The sequence below is a fragment of the Coptis chinensis genome, chromosome 2 (genome assembly GCF_015680905.1).
Source record: "Coptis chinensis isolate HL-2020 chromosome 2, ASM1568090v1, whole genome shotgun sequence".
Classification (NCBI taxonomy): Eukaryota; Viridiplantae; Streptophyta; class Magnoliopsida; order Ranunculales; family Ranunculaceae; genus Coptis; species Coptis chinensis.
In genome coordinates this window covers 6398140-6412725 of record NC_141457.1, presented here as the reverse complement: position 1 = coordinate 6412725, position 14586 = coordinate 6398140, and the positions used below count along the sequence as shown (strand labels likewise).

At 35.3% G+C, this 14586-nt stretch overlaps 3 non-coding genes and 1 pseudogene across 3 annotated transcripts; 3 read left to right on the top strand and 1 right to left on the bottom strand.

The window, feature by feature from the left end:
- Window positions 1-2193: 2193 nt before the first annotated feature.
- Window positions 2194-2387, top strand: LOC147514576 (U2 spliceosomal RNA). The gene has a single exon (XR_015214509.1). It is a non-coding gene; the product is annotated as a U2 spliceosomal RNA (small nuclear RNA).
- Window positions 2388-6095: 3708 nt separating this feature from the next.
- On the top strand, window positions 6096-6295 carry LOC147514575 (U2 spliceosomal RNA). Its single transcript, XR_015214501.1, has one exon. It is a non-coding gene; the product is annotated as a U2 spliceosomal RNA (small nuclear RNA).
- Window positions 6296-10014: 3719 nt separating this feature from the next.
- Window positions 10015-10209, top strand: LOC147514574 (U2 spliceosomal RNA). The gene has a single exon (XR_015214491.1). It is a non-coding gene; the product is annotated as a U2 spliceosomal RNA (small nuclear RNA).
- Window positions 10210-11016: 807 nt separating this feature from the next.
- Window positions 11017-12718, bottom strand: LOC147514573 (hydroquinone glucosyltransferase pseudogene; annotated as a pseudogene).
- Between the last annotated feature and the right edge of the window lie 1868 nt (window positions 12719-14586).

Sequence of the window (14586 nt, the reverse complement as noted above, 5' to 3'; positions counted from 1 at the left end):
ACATTCCATTGATTAAATGCACATATGATAATCTAACTAAATATGAGTTTGGTATACCTTACCTTTAAGCCAACACACCGTCTTAGGCTAGGATATTTACGTCCTGCTAGAAAAAGATTAATAGATCATATCCTCCTGCAAAACAGAGTTAGACATCACAATAAAATGATTTATCTCAGCCAGTCAAATTTCCATTCATAACCAAACCTCATTTAAGACATTTAAGTCTAATTGATATAATATGGTTCGTCCCGCATATTCAGGGAATACCACTTATCATAATACCTATATCAAGGGTAGTTATTCATATGATATCATTACGTCATAAAGTTTTTGCGTGCATAACCATAGATCTCAGACTATCACAAGTCATTAATATTTTCGTAATAACATATCAAGTTATAGTCATTTCAGCGATCATACATAGAAATCACAATCATTTACTAATATTATTCACACCACACTTCACATCTATAACATCACACAATTCATATACTTTTACTTAAAACCACTTTCGCCTACTTATGAGAACAGGAAAATATCACACCCAAGGAGTAGATTCATCCTTTGTGAGTATCAACTTATACAAACCACGTATATATTTCTCATAATAAATCATATACATCATATGCAATAACTCCATCATAATGTTAAAATCAATATTTTACTTTACTTATTAAATATCTCGTTGACTTATTTATTAAAAAGACACAGCCCAATTTTTTAGTTCCTATTCCACGATTTGCACTACACACATTTGCCAAATCATACATACCGTGTGTCTCACTCACACCGAGTATCACTACAAAATATATGTCCTAAGCGGGATATCGCCTCCAGGAAACATACTTTCATCTTGTAAACTCGTAACTTGTGAGTCACAACCATCTCTGGGCTTTCCATACACATAATCACAAAGCCTCCTTTAGGCATAACAAAATATTAAGTCATCCATGACACATTCAATGAATACCTTGGGTCATTCCCACCACATTCAAGGAATACCCATCATAATACTAACAGGTCATTCATGACACATTCAATGAATACTTTAGGTCATTCCCGCCACATTCAAGGAATACTTATTATAACACTAACAGGTCATTCATGGCACATTCAATGAATACCTTGGATCATTCCCGCCACATTCAAGGAATACCCACCTACATTCCCGTACATTCAAGGAATACAGTCCACCCGCAAGGCGAATACCTTAGTTCCTCTCTAAGGCGGCTTTTCACATGACATCATTAGTCATAAACATTTCTTTTCATCACAGAGGCGTGGAGAGATCTAAAGATGTGGGCGACACATTAAATTTTCACCGGATATTTTTATACCAGATTTTAACAATCAAAAGTTATCATTTATTATAATATTTTCATTATATTATAAAATATACATCGTCTCAAGCAATAGAATCATTAATAAAGATTCTAAACACAATAACCAATCAACTCACCTCATTATTCATTATATAAATCATAAATATTAAAAGGTTCAATCAAGAATAACGCATTAGTTAAATGTCTCGAATATATTTTAAACTACCACAATCATTATATAATTAATTAAGTACTAACATTGTACATATATAGTTAATTATCACAATAACTAATAACTAATAACTAATAACTAATATATAATATAGTGTAGTGTAGTGGTGACTTTTGCTCAAAAAGCGCCTCATTATCCAAATCTTTCAAGATTGGAAATCACCACATAGTCAATGCTATAATTTTTTTTCTACATTCATTCAAATGATATGTAACTTAAATATTTAGAAACTAAGATATGTAGATATACTTTTTCATGTTGAACTCAAAGTCCCAATCTCAGTTCATCTAGAAGAAAACTTAGGTCGAAAAACGGTAAAAATCCTAATTTTCAGCAAACTAGATTTCTGACGGACTATCTTCCGAATGACACAACGCTTTCCACAGGTGTCCAAATGTATCGAGGCTTTTTGTGTTGAAAAGCTAACACACAGAACTTACTTTCTTATGTTTTACAAAAATACTCAATCTCATTCTAAATGTTCGAAAACTAGGCTTGAACACAGTTGCACGAAAATGAGCACGTGGCAGTTCTAACTATCAAACTTGAGATGCATTTTTAGTCCCACACTGCTGGAAGAACGGGATAAGAGGGACAAGTCTAGTATAAAAACAAGTCTATGAAATGGTTTAAAGCATACCTTTCTCGGCCTTTTGGCTAAGATCAAGTGTAGTATCTGTTCTTATCGGTTTAATATCGATATGTGAGCCATTGGCTCACACGATATTAAATTAATTTTTGTTGGGGGAGTTCCCATCACAACAGCTTGCTGTTGGGGTTCTCATGTGTCGCTCATGCGTTGCACTACTGCTTGGGCTGGCGGCACCTCTATCAACACAAAATCCAAAATTTATTCTCGTTCTATATAAGAGTTTTAATGTTCGCAGTTTGAAACTTTGAATTAAGGTTTAACCAAGACAAATTTTGTGCTTACAAGAGTGTCTACTTTAGGGTACTCCTTTCCTACGTTGCATTAACAACGACATCTAGTGCATCTTCAAGCTTTGCTAGTATATATCATTATCATCATTTACTGCAGAACAGTTCAGTTCTGGTTTTCCTCTTCCTCCATCAAACATATGGTATGTTTTGACTTACTTTTGGTGCTCTACTAGGCCTCGGGAAGTATATATCCATTTCCGAGAACATCAATGTCTTGTGTCGATCCGTGTTACCTTTGGCCAGTCTTGTTAGGGAATGACCGAATAACCAATTGTTGTTTCTTAATTATTTGATGATATGTATTGAAGTAATGAAATGACAATTGGTTAATTATTGTCATGACAATACTTTCCCTTTTAAACATTCTTGTCCTTAACGATTAAAATTTGGGAAGTTGGTTTCAATATGAGTCCAATCTTCCCGGTGGCCTCCCTCGAGAAATGTGTTAGACCAATGGATAAGCACTTGTGCAACTGCTTTCTTGTGTTTTCGTATCATCCTCCTAGCCAATCACGGGCGTCGGTTCCACTAGCATATGTCCTTCCGGAATCAACCATAGGTAAGTGAGGCATTGGTGTTACTACATTGCCCAATTTCTTTTTCAATTGTGACACATGAAAAATAGGATGAATTTTTGATCCATGTGGTAATCGCAATTTATATGCTACTGTCCTACCTTGACAATCACCTCAAAGGGTCCATAGAATTTAGCACCAAGCTTAAGGTTCTTTTGAACAACCACATAAGTTTGCCTGTAAAGTTGTAATCTGAGATAAACCAAGTCTCCCACTTCAAAAGACCTCTCGGTTCTCATTTTGTCGGAGATACATCACATCCCAAATTTTCGGACAATATTTAAAACAATTATATTCAATTATCGTGGAAATCTAGGGTGAAACAAAACCCATAATCCTGTTATCAAACCACGATATATATAAAAACTGAAATCAAAAGAAAACTAAAAGAATAATCCTTAAATCACATTATTAAACTACAAAGAAACAAACCAACTCTATTACATCCGTCTCTCAAAACAAAACTGTACCTTTCGAAAAATCTTAAACCGAGGAAGACTCCAAGAGCAACTCCAAATCACGTGTCCTTATTCATTTGCACTCCACCATTTATGTTCCCAAGAACACACCTACGTTGCAAAACAAAACAAACATGGGTTAGCAAATTGAATTTACTTGGTATGAGTAGACTAACAACAAAATATATATAATAATCTTTCAAATATAACATTACCAACCATTTCAACTTGAAAGACAATATAGTTCCGTTTTTCCAAAATGGCTAATAGTTTCTTCCCAAATAAGATTTCACCACCAATATACAAATTCAAAGAATCTCATATAATAGTACTCATCATTCCCACTTTTCAAAATAACTCACAACATAAATACCACTTACATTCCATTGATTAAATGCACATATGATAATCTAACTAAATATGAGTTTGGTATACCTTACCTTTAAGCCAACACACCGCCTTAGGCTAGGATATTTACGTCCCTGAGAAAAGATTAATAGATCATATCCTCCTCAAAAAAACAGAGTTAGACATCACAATAAAATGATTTATCTCAAATTGATCAAATTTCCATTCATAACCAAACCTCATTTAAGACATTTAAGTCTAATTGATATAATATGGTTCGTCCAAGATATTCAGGGGAATACCACTTATCATAATACCTATATCAAGGGTAGTTATTCATATGATATCATTCGTCATAAAGTTTTTATGCATAACCATAGATCTCGGACTATCACAAGTCATTAATATTTTCGTAATAACATATCAAGTTATAGTCATTTCAGCGATCACATAGAAATCACAATCATTTACTAATATTATTCACAAATACACTTCACATCTATAACATCACACAATTCATATACTTTTTTACTTAAAACCACTTTCGTCTACTTATGAGAACAGGGAAAATATCACACCCAAGGAGTAGATTCATCCTTTGTGAGTATCAACTTATACAAACCACGTATATATTTCTCATAATAAATCATATACATCATATGCAATAACTCCATCATCACGTAAAATCAATATTTTACTTTTTACTTATTAAATATCTCGTTGACTTATTTATTAAAAGACACGCCCATTTTTAGTTCCTATTCCACGATTTGCACTACACACATTTGCCAAATCATACATACCGTGTGTCTCACTCACACCGAGTATCACTACAAAATATATGTCCTAAGCGGGATATCGCCTCCAGGAAACATACTTTCATCTTGTAAACTCGTAACTTGTGAGTCACAACCATCTCTGGGCTTTCCATACACATAATCACAAAGCCTCCTTTAGGCATAACAAAATATTAAGTCATCCATGACACATTCAATGAATACCTTGGGTCATTCCCACCACATTCAAGGAATACCCATCATAATACTAACAGGTCATTCATGACACATTCAATGAATACTTTAGGTCATTCCGCCCACATTCAAGGAATACTTATTATAACACTAACAGTCATTCATGGCACATTCAATGAATACCTTGGATCATTCCCCACCACATTCAAGGAATACCCACCTACATTCCCGCACATTCAAGGAATACAGATCCACCCATGGGCTTAATACCTTAGTTCCTCTCTAAAGCGCTTTTCACATGACATCATTAGTCATAAACATTTCTTTTCATCACGCAGGGAGAGATCTAAAGATGTGGGCGACACATTAAATTTTCACCGGATATTTTTATACCAGATTTTAACAATCAAAAGTTATCATTTATTATAATATTTTCATTATATTATAAAATATACATCGTCTCAAGCAATAGAATCATTAATAAAGATTCTAAACACAATAACCAATCAACTCACCTCATTATTCATTATATAAATCATAAATATTAAAAGGTTCAATCAAGAATAACGCATTAGTTAAATGTCTCGGGAATATATTTTAAACTACCACAATCACGTATACAATTAAGTACTAACATTGTACATATATAGTTAATTATCACAATAACTAATAACTAATAACTAATAACTAATATATAATATAGTGTAGTGTAGTGGTGCACTTTTGCTCAAAAATCGCCTCACGTGATCCAAATCTTTCAAGATTGGAAATCACCACATAGTCAATGCTATAATTTTTTCTACATTCATTCAAATGATATGTAACTTAAATATTTAGAAACTAAGATATGTAGATATACTTTTTCATGTTGAACTCAAAGTCCCAATCTCAGTTCATCTAGAAGAAAACTTAGGTCGAAAACGGTAAAAATCCTAATTTTCAGCAAACTAGATTTCTGACTGGACTATCTTCCTAATGACACAACGCTTTCCACAGGTGTCCAAATGTATCGAGGCTTTTTGTGTTGAAAAGCTAACACACAGAACTTACTTTCTTATGTTTTACAAAAATACTCAATCTCATTCTAAATGTTCGAAAACTAGGCTTGAACACAGTGCACGAAAAATGAGCACGCAGTTCTAACTATCAAACTTGAGATGCATTTTTAGTCCCACACTGCTGGAAGAACGGGATAAGAGGGACAAGTCTAGTATAAAAAACAAGTCTATGAAATGGTTTAAAGCATACCTTTCTCGGCCTTTTGGCTAAGATCAAGTGTAGTATCTGTTCTTATCAGTTTAATATCTGATATGTGAGCCATTGGCTCACACGATATTAAATTAATTTTTGTTGGGGGAGTTCCCATCACAACAGCTTGCTGTTGGGGTTCTCATGTGTCGCTCATGCCATGCGTTGCACTACTGCTTGGGCTGGCGCACCTCTATCAACACAAAATCCAAAATTTATTCTCGTTCTATATAAGAGTTTTAATGTCCGCAGTTTGAAACTTTGAATTAAGGTTTAACCAAGACAAATTTTGTGCTTACAGTAGTGTCTACTTTAGGGTACTCCTTTCCCTACGATGCATTAACAACGACATCTAGTGCATCTTCAAGCTTTGTATCATCATTTACCGCAGAACAGTTCTGGGTTTCCTCTTCCTCCATCTGTGTTGATTTTTATGTAATTTGCAGCCGGAGGGAAACATATGGTATGTTTTGACTTACTTTTGGTGCTCTACTGGGCCTCAAAGGAAGTATATCCATTTCCTGAGAACATCAATGTCTTGTGTCGATCCGTGTTACCTTTGGCCAGTCTTGTTAGGGAATGACCGAATAACCAATTGTTGTTTCTTAATTATTTGATGATATGTATTGAAGTAATGAAATGACAATTGGTTAATTATTGTCATGACAATACCTTCCCTTTTAAACATTCTTGTCCTTAACGATTAAAATTTGGGAAGTTGGTTGCAATATGAGTCCAATCTTCCCAGGTGGCGCCCTCAGGAAATGTGTTAGACCAATGGATAAGCACTTGTGCAACTGCTTTACTGTGTTTCGGTATCATCCTCCTAGCCAATACGGCGATCAGTTCCACTAGCATATGTCCTTCAGAATCAACCATAGGTAAGTGAGGCATTGGTGTTACTACATTGCCCAATTTCTTTTTCAATTGTGACACATGAAAAATAGGATGAATTTTTTATCCATGTGGTAATCGCAATTTATATGCTACCTGTCCTACCTTGACAATCACCTCAAAGGGTCCATAGAATTTAGCACCAAGCTTAAGGTTCTTTTGAACAACCACATAAGTTTGCCTGTAAGGTTGTAATCTGAGATAAACCAAGTCTCCCACTTCAAAAGACCTCTCGGTTCTCATTTTGTCAGCATACCTGTCACATCCCAAATTTTCAGACAATATTTAAAACAATTATATTCAATTATCGTGAAATCTAGGGTGAAACAAAACCCATAATCCTGTTATCAAACACGATATATACAAAACTGAAATCAAAAGAAAACTAAAAAGAATAATCCTTAAATCACATTATTAAACTACAAAGAAACAAACCAACTCTATTACATCTGTCTCAAAACAAAACTGTACCTTTCAGAAAATCTTAAACCAGAAGACTCCAAGAGCAACTCCAAATCACGTGTCCTTATTCACTGCACTCCACCATTTATGTTCCCAAGAACACACCTACGTTGCAAAACAAAACAAACATGGGTTAGCAAATTGAATTTACTGGTATGAGTAGACTAACAACAAAATATATATAATAATCTTTCAAATATAACATTACCAACCATTTCAACTTGAAAGACAATATAGTTCCGTTTTCCAAAATGGCGAATAGTTTCTTCCCAAATAAGATTTCACCACCAATATACAAATTCAAAGAATCTCATATAATAGTACTCATCATTCCCACTTTTCAAAATAACTCACAACATAAATACCACTTACATTCCATTGATTAAATGCACATATGATAATCTAACTAAATATGAGTTTGGTATACCTTACCTTTAAGCCAACACACCGTCTTAGGCTAGGATATTTACGTCCCCTCTGAGAAAAAGATTAATAGATCATATCCTCCTGCAAAAAACGAGTTAGACATCACAATAAAATGATTTATCTCGGCCCGGTCAAATTTCCATTCATAACCAAACCTCATTTAAAGACATTTAAGTCTAATTGATATAATATGGTTAGTCCATATTCAGGGAATACCACTTATCATAATACCTATATCAAGGGTAGTTATTCATATGATATCATTACGTCATAAAGTTTTTGCGTGCATAACCATAGATCTCAGACTATCACAAGTCATTAATATTTTCGTAATAACATATCAAGTTATAGTCATTTCAAGCGATCACATAGAAATCACAATCATTTACTAATAATATTCATTCACACACTTCACATCTATAACATCACACAATTCATATACTTTTACTTAAAAACCACTCGTCTACTTATGAGAACAGGGAAATATCACACCCAAGGAGTACATTCATCCTTTGTGAGTATCAACTTATACAAACCACGTATATATTTCTCATAAGAAATCATATACATCATATGCAATAACTCCATCATACGTAAAATCAATATTTTACTTTACTTATTAAATATCTCGTTGACTTATTTATTAAAAGACACAGCCCAATTTTTAGTTCCTATTCCACGATTTGCACTACACACATTTGCCAAATCATATACATACCGTGTGTCACACTCACACCGAGTATCACTACAAAATATATGTCCTAAGCGGGATATCGCCCTCCGAAACATACTTTCATCTTGTAAACTCGTAACTTGTGAGTTACAACCATCTCTGGGCTTTCCATACACATAATCACAAAGCCTCCTTTAGGCATAACAAAATATTAAGTCATCCATGACACATTCAATGAATACCTTGGGTCATTCCCACCACATTCAAGGAATACCCATCATAATACTAACAGGTCATTCATGACACATTCAATGAATACTTTAGGTCATTCCCGCCACATTCAAGGAATACTTATTATAACACTAACAGGTCATTCATGGCACATTCAATGAATACCTTGGATCATTCCCGCCACATTCAAGGAATACCCACCTACATTCCCGTACATTCAAGGAATACAGTTCACCCGCAAGGCGAATACCTTAGTTCCTCTCTAAGGCGGCTTTTCACATGACATCATTAGTCATAAACATTTCTTTTCATCACAGAGGCGTGGAGAGATCTAAAGATGTGGGCGACACATTAAATTTTCACCGGATATTTTTATACCAGATTTTAACAATCAAAAGTTATCATTTATTATAATATTTTCATTATATTATAAAATATACATCGTCTCAAGCAATAGAATCATTAATAAAGATTCTAAACACAATAACCAATCAACTCACCTCATTATTCATTATATAAATCATAAATATTAAAAGGTTCAATCAAGAATAACGCATTAGTTAAATGTCTCGGGAATATATTTTAAACTACCACAATCACGTATACATTTAAGTACTAACATTGTACATATATAGTTAATTATCACAATAACTAATAACTAATAACTAATAACTAATATATAATATAGTGTAGTGTAGTGGCTGTACTTTTGCTCAAAACTGCCTACGTATCCAAATCTTTCAAGATTGGAAATCAGCCACATAGTCAATGCTATAATTTTTTCTACATTCATTCAAATGACATGTAACTTAAATATTTAGAAACTAAGATATGTAGATATACTTTTTCATGTAGAACTCAAAGTCCCAATCTCAGTCCATCTTGAAGAAAACTTAGGTCGAAAACGGTAAAAATCCTAATTTTCAGCAAACTAGATTTCTGACGGACTATCTTCCGAATGACACAACGCTTTCCACAGGTGTCCAAATGTATCGAGGCTTTTTGTGTTGAAAAGCTAACACACAGAACTTACTTTCTTATGTTTTACAAAAATACTCAATCTCATTCTAAATGTTCGAAAACTAGGCTTGAACACAGTGCACAGAAAATGAGCACAGGCAGTTCTAACTATCAAACTTGAGATGCATTTTTAGTCCCACACTGCTGGAAGAACGGGATAAGAGGGACAAGTCTAGTATAAAAAACAAGTCTATGAAATGGTTTAAAGCATACCTTTCTCGGCCTTTTGGCTAAGATCAAGTGTAGTATCTGTTCTTATCAGTTTAATATCTGATATGTGAGCCATTGGCTCACACGATATTAAATTAATTTTTGTTGGGGGAGTTCCCATCACAACAGCTTGCTGTTGGGGTTCTCAAGTGTCGTCCATGCGTTGCACTACTGTTTGGACTGGCGCACTCCTATCAACTCAAAATCCAAAATTTAGTCTATGTTTGATGATGTTCTAAGCAGAGCTTTAAACTCTGAGTTAAGGTTACGTTTGTGTTTTGGTTATTATCCGCAGAAATTGTGGTACCCCTTTCCTAAGATGCCTCGCCAATTTTCAAGACAAAATCTACACCTGCGTGTTTGAGACGATTGTTGTGCATCTTATAGCTTGTTGGTATATCATCATTTACCCCAGAACAGACTTGAGGGTATATCTTACCACAGAACAGACTTGTTGGTATATCATCATTTACCACAGAAGCAGACCTGGGTTTCCTCTTCCTCCATCTGTGTTGATTTTTATGTAATTTGCAGCTGGAAGGAGACATATGGTATGTTTTGACTAACTTTTGGTGCTCTACTAGGCCTCAAAGGAAGTATCCATTTCCTGAGAACATCAATCTCTTGTGTCGATCCGTAAGTGTTACCTTTGGCCAGTGTTGACCTCAAAGTCCTTTTTTGATGCACACGCATGTTGAAGCCGGGTAGTTTGTTTTCAAAGTTAATTGCATTTCTATGCTCCCCACCATTAGCTAGAATTACTTCTTTCTTGGCGCACAAGTTTTCCCCCAAGTCATGTACTTGTAAGGAATATATTAGCTTGATTGTCAATCGAGCTTTAGGTGATAAATTATGGTGATAGAGATTTTTCCTTTTCTTCTTTAAACATTATAAATTTGTAACCCAAAATGCGCTCATTGTTTTATGATTGGACATACGTATTTTTCATAATCCAATGGAAATCTTTAATGTCCGGAAAGTTGTGAGCAAAAGAAGGAAAATTAAAATTTTAACAAAATATTTTGTTTTAGAAAAATAAACATTAACCATCACTACCAGTTTACCATGTAAACAACTGATTTTATCTCTACCGCTTAAGGCTTACAGGGGCATGATATTTCGTTCCATTTCTTAACAAGCTTAGAGAGTGAACCATAAGAAGACCCATCTTTTCCCATGGTTTTTATGGCACTACTTTTCAGTTCTTTGGCTCTATTTCGCAACACTTTTCCTTCTTCCTCCTCCATCACCAACCTTACCGCCCTCTCTATCCTCTCACGTCCAACAACTCCTTCCTCTGACGCTTTTGCCAATTGGACAGCCACCCCAAAATCTTGGGTTAGCATCATAGCATTCCAATGCTGCTCGGCGTATAATGGCCATGTGAGCAATGGTACACCATTCACTAGACTCTCCAATATTGAGTTCCATCCACAGTGTGACAAGAATGCACCAATAGAACCATGGTTTAAGACATCTATTTGTGAGACCCAATTAGGGATCACAAGCCCAATCCCACTAGTCCTAGTCAGGAAACCATCTGGTAAGTACTCAGACGGATCATTGACTCCGCCAACTGCTGAAATGTAAGCAGCAGGTGTGAAGTCCTGCGGGGGACGTACCACCCACAAGAATCGTTGTTTACTCAGCTCCAAACCCAAAGCCAACTCATTTGTCTGATCAGCTGACAATGTCCCGCCACTACCAAAAGAGATAAATAACACTGAGCCACTTGGCTGATTGTCTAGCCACGCCAGATAATAATCAGACTTTCCGATAGATGGTGACTCCGCAGATTTAATTATAGGTCCTACTGGATAAAGAGGTGGCATGGGTATTGTCCATCGGACGTTGTCATCGCTCAGTCCTTGAAGTGTTTGAGGCTCAAGATCTTCGAATGTGTTCACTAAAATGGCGGATGCTTTCGCGTAATTATATATATGCCCAAACACAGACTGGACTTTCCCACCGTTCAAATGAAACAAACGATCGCGACCACCCAGGTCTTGGACTAGGACTGGTTTGCAACCAGGTACGTTGAGCGACTCAGGGATTTCCTGTGAATCGATATTGGTTTCTTGAGCGAGTTTAGGGGTGTACATCATGTACGCAAGCACTGTAGCACTAAAAGTACAGAACAAGTACTTAGCCATTTTAAAATCATCAGCAATTTCAAATGCATGGGTGCTGAACATATCAGATATGAGCACTGTAGGTGGGCGTGGCGATTTAAGGATTTCAGAGCGAACGTCTGGGAGTGATTCTTGGACAATGAGGGTGAGACGAGCAACTATCTCATTGTTAATGGGGACAATATTGGAGATGTCAACAGGAGGAAGTTTGATGATATGAAGGTCTTCTGGAACAACAAGTGATTCAAGGAGTTGTGTTTGTTGGACTGAAGCTTCCGTTGAAGGGACAAAGAAGCTGACTTCAACATCATGATAAGATACAAGACACTTAGCAAGTTCTAAACATGGGATTACATGACCCATGCCTGGACTTGATATTATAGCAACATGAGGCTTTGAACTCTCCATAATCAATTGCATCACCACCAAAACAAATCAAATGAATAGGGCTTAATTTCTTGTTAATGGAGGCACAACCGGCACAACTACCTATCGTGATTTATAGTCACTTTCTGAACATAGAGAACATTTGAAATTGCAAATTTGTTAATTTCATTCATTGATATTTTGTGTACACCTTTCTATCCATATTTAGGTCCTTGGATTCCTATTTGATTATTGCAAATAAATAGGGTGATATTCTTCTCCTTTTTATGGAATTTTTGGTAGCAAAATGATGTGTTTCATATTGTTACGAGATTGATCATCTAAAAGTGCGATGAATCAGAAGAAGTTATCCTACGTTGTAATGAGATAAGTGAAAATCTTTACACCAAAAAATGCATGTTTATATGGTAACATCACATTTACTTGTTGGTTTTCAATTTTTCATCACAATTGCTATGAATTATTATGGTAAAGTTGATATTTATGTGCTAGTCTGGTGGAATATGTCTATCTTATTGGAAGAAAAACATGGTATACTGATATATCCGGCCATTTCAAGTCGGTATGCATTATATTGTCTTTGATTCCACATACATTTTCACCAAAAACAAAAGATTTCACATACACTACCATAAAAAGATCTGGAACTATTTCCGAAACTTATTTACGTACATTGACTATAAGTCGATAATTATCCGTAAATTTTTTAAATGATGAAAAAAAAAAGATGTTCTGAACAAATCATGCTATCGGCTAATTTGGATGTCTGAATGACAAGCACGCGATTTAAACCGATTTTATGGAACACAATTACACAAATCATTTCATTAGTTTTCGCGTCTACATTTACTTATTTGAATCACGGGATATAGAGAATTATAGGAAGACCCCCCTTCACCCAATGCTTCCAGAACCTTATTTCTCAATCCGTCATTCCCTTCTTTACTCTTTAGTACTTTCCATAACCATTCTCACCACCCTATCTATCTCCACTCTTCCCACCAGTTCTTTGTCTTTATCAACTCTAGGCCTAATTGCCACACCAAGTTCCTCAACCAAAAATGTTGCATTCATTTCTTGTTCTGCAAATAGAGGCCATGTTATAACATGCACACCATTTACAATATCCTCTAGCGTTGAGTTCCATCCATGCCACAATGTGATAAAAATCCACCTGTACGGTAGATTCATGTGACAATATTTCAACTTGAAGAGCCCAAGACTGTACCACCAATCCTACACCATTGATCCTAGTCAGAAATCCATCTGTCAAATAGTCACATGGATTAGTATGTTCCTTATTACCTACACTGTAAAAACTAATTAAAAAGTGTTCCTAAATTGTTGGCTCAACAAGTATTTTCACAACCAAGATAAATAGTTGCTGACTCTGTTCCAACCCATATGCCAACTTAGTAATTTGCTCAGCTGATAGGGTCTACCACTTCCAAATGAGACAAAAAAGAATTGAATGCTTAGAGAAGTCCAATGGGACCTTCTAAATTGGGCTGCTCAAATTACTACATATGCCTTTTAGCTTTCCCAGCTAAATTTGGCTGTCCAAAAACAAAAAAAACCATTCCAATCACATATTTTATCAGCTGTTAAGTTCGGTAGACGGACGACAGAAACTATGTTGTATGTCTGTTAGATTGTAGCGGACGACAGAAACTTTGTCGTCTGTATAGTACGTCTAGACTATTCCAACGGCTAGTTTTTATGAAATTGCATATTTATACATAACTACTTCACACAACTCTCTCACCATTTGTTCAAAATTCTCACAAAATTTCTATCTACTCCAACTACAACAGTGGATCTAAATGAACAAACAACCACATCAAAATGAAAGAAGTCTACTACAAGGTTTGCAAATTTCTCAATTAAAGAAGACGAGACTCTTTGTTATATATGTTAATGAAGATCCAATTGTTGGTGCGGGGCAACATGTCACACACTATTATGAGAGAATAATATATGAGAATTTTCGAGAGAGAGTTGACGAAAACAACAAGAGAGCCAAGGATTCGGTATCTACTCGATTTGGACACA